The sequence below is a fragment of the Phycodurus eques genome, unplaced genomic scaffold (assembly GCF_024500275.1).
Source record: "Phycodurus eques isolate BA_2022a unplaced genomic scaffold, UOR_Pequ_1.1 contig_222, whole genome shotgun sequence".
Classification (NCBI taxonomy): Eukaryota; Metazoa; Chordata; class Actinopteri; order Syngnathiformes; family Syngnathidae; genus Phycodurus; species Phycodurus eques.
In genome coordinates this window covers 10,323-13,290 of record NW_026904219.1, presented here as the reverse complement: position 1 = coordinate 13,290, position 2,968 = coordinate 10,323, and positions in this window count along the sequence as shown.

The following is a 2,968-nucleotide window of genomic DNA, read 5'->3' as shown; positions in this document are numbered from 1 at the left end:
ACTTTAAACCGCATACACTCCTTGAAGTCTCAGCGCCCTTTGCACAATGGTCATTGCACCGGACGATTGCAATATTAGTCGTTTGAACTGCTCTAAGTGCTAGAGGACTCAGCATCTTTTTGCACAATTGTTTTTTGTCAATGTCTTTATGTCCCCAAAGTGTTCTGTAAATTGACTGTCTGTTGTACTAGAGCGGCTCCAACTACCGGAGACAAATTCCTTGTGTGTTTTGGACATACTTGGCAAATAAAGATGTTTCTGATTCTGATTCTGATTCTGAGATGGCTGTTGTTGCTGTGGAGCCTGCTGCGGATGCTGTTGCCAGGGTGCCGGGCTGCGTCCACCTCTGCCGTGTGGAGCTCTGTAGCCTCTTCTTTGAGGTGGGGCCTCTCTGGGTCCCACTGGAGGTTTCTGTTGCATCAGTGGGGGAGCATTATATTGACAATACCAGTGTCCATACTGACCACAATTGAAGCACGCTTGGTCCGTTGAAGGTCGGCGAGCGCTTCCCCTGCCTCCGTTGATGTATCCCCTGTCACGACTCCCGCCTCATCTCCTCGTTGACCTCTGCGCCATCCACATCTGCTTTTCTGCTTCAATTTTTATTATTTATTTATTTATTTTTTAATGGCCACTTTACGGGCCTGGGCCAATTGTAACTTCAAAAGTTGTTCCTGCATGTCCTTTACCTCATCTGATGATTTGTGTTGTCTGTCGACAAAAAGTTTCAAATGGTGTGACACATGACGATTAAAGTAGCTATCTCCCCCTTTCATGAGGTCAGGGTCTTTAAAAGTTCAGTCCTAACTTCAGCTGGGAATGTGTCAAGCAAAGCAATTATATAAATAACATTTGCCTCCCTTAAACGGGAGGGATGTAACCTTGTCTTATCTGTCCAAATACGTATGCAATTTTCAAAGTGAGAACTGGGATCCATGATAGGTTTGTAGTCCGGGTGCCTCATCACCGTCGGCTCGGAGAGCGGGAACATGTCACGGATGACCGCAAACATACGTCAGCACACGCCAGGCTCATGCTGTCCGTCAACTTTTTCAGCCCCTGGATCCAAATTACACCAACAGCAGCCAGTCCGGCCAGCCGTTTCTGTAAATACTCAAAATCTTTTAAAGACAATTTCTGTATATTTACCCACCTTTTTGAATGCGGGCTCGTGCGGAATTGATAGGAGTTTTATTTCCCCTCTACGATTGGTCTGTCATTTGAGCAGCTCCCTTGACCGGCAAAGCCGGATATAGGGACGTCACTGGGGGCTGTTTTCGGGAAGGTCCATAAATTGTATTCAGCGGTGGAATTTGTCACTCTTTTTTGTTTTCCGCTGAACAGCTGCTATGGCAGTGCACACCAGACAAATCTCATAAATGTTTTTTCTCCTCAATTTTTCATTCTCTTCTATTTTCTTATTCAAATCTCTTTTCTCACTCCACCCTGCAGCATCCAACTTTTCCTTAATCTTTTTTCCTTTCAGAATAACCTCTCTTTCTTCCTTCCGAAACTCATCTGTTACGTGAAACAACTTACATTCCTTTTTCTTTTCCACTTTGCCCACACACTTCTAAATCCTGCTTGTTTCTTTTTCCAACTTTCTATTTCAATCCACAAATCCTCCAATGACTTCTGGTAATCACTCCGACACATTCATTACCTCTACACTCAACTGTCCAATTCACAACCCCGAGTTTTGGTGGCACACTCATCTTATTCTAAATCGTTTTTTGCGGGTCCCAAAATCCCCAACGTCTACCGATACGTTACAATTTGAAACCGCGTCCGATTTCAAGTCAGTCTACGACGGGACAAGTACGTACCTTGTTACCCTACTCTCTCCCAGGATTTTCTATTATCCTGGTTTGTCAGGAACCTTGTTGCCCTGACGTCAGGTCGTCTGTTACCCTGACTTCTGATTATGCAATTTTAACAACACAACGTCTTATTAACTATTGACAACAAAACAACTGTACCACAAGTCTCCCAAATTTCGAAATTTCCAATGTGCAGAATTCGTGATATAATCAAACAGGCTTCTGCTCGTTTGATTTGCAGTCCAACTGAATTCCTGTCCGCTCCTCTGTCTTTTTATTTGATGTTCTTTCAGGATCACGTTGGGGTCACGTCGGGGTCACCATTTGAAGGAACCTGTGTTTAAAATCTCCTATTACTCTCGTGGTTCCCAGCGTGCTCGTTTTCGTGAAAGAACTACGTTCATAACAATGTATTAAAAACCAACCAATTTATTCCTGACAGAGGAGTCTATACATTTTGCAGAGCTCTGGGTTCGTAACTATCCCTATTTTATCCTTAGCAGAAAGAGTAGTCGAACAAAACGATATGATTCTACCCCAGACTTATACAATGTTTCAAACGTGAAAGTATGGAATCGCTGTCGTCTGATTGGTCCATGGTCTGATCTGACGTCATTGTTGCTCTGCAGAATGATGACAATTTGCCGCTGGCTCCAGATGCCGTCTCCAGACGCCGTCCCACAGTCTTTCATCGAATGTTTATAGTGGCTCCCCGCAGTCCTTGTATTCCTTGACATCTGTTCTTTATTGTCTCCAGATACACCCTGACAGGGGAGGGGGGGCTTTCCTGCAATTAACTCCTACCCCCTTATCTGATTATACTGCAATAAACATCCTTGCTTACCTTCCAAACCAGTTACACCATGAAACTCTATATTATATTATATTACATATAGAATTACATATTAGAATATTATAAAGTATTCTATATTACCTTCAAGAGTGTATACTTTTTGTCCCCCACTATATAAACACCTACCACCCTTATTCCATGCAGTGGTCATTTGGCAGAATTGCCACTTCCTCATTCATAATTGACCTAGTTTTACCAGTACAGCGAACCCCAAAGTGCAATTTGTTTGTTGTTCTTTGGGCGAACAGAACTACCTTCTGGCCACATGCACGTTGTTGCAAGGCAGCAGCAGCGA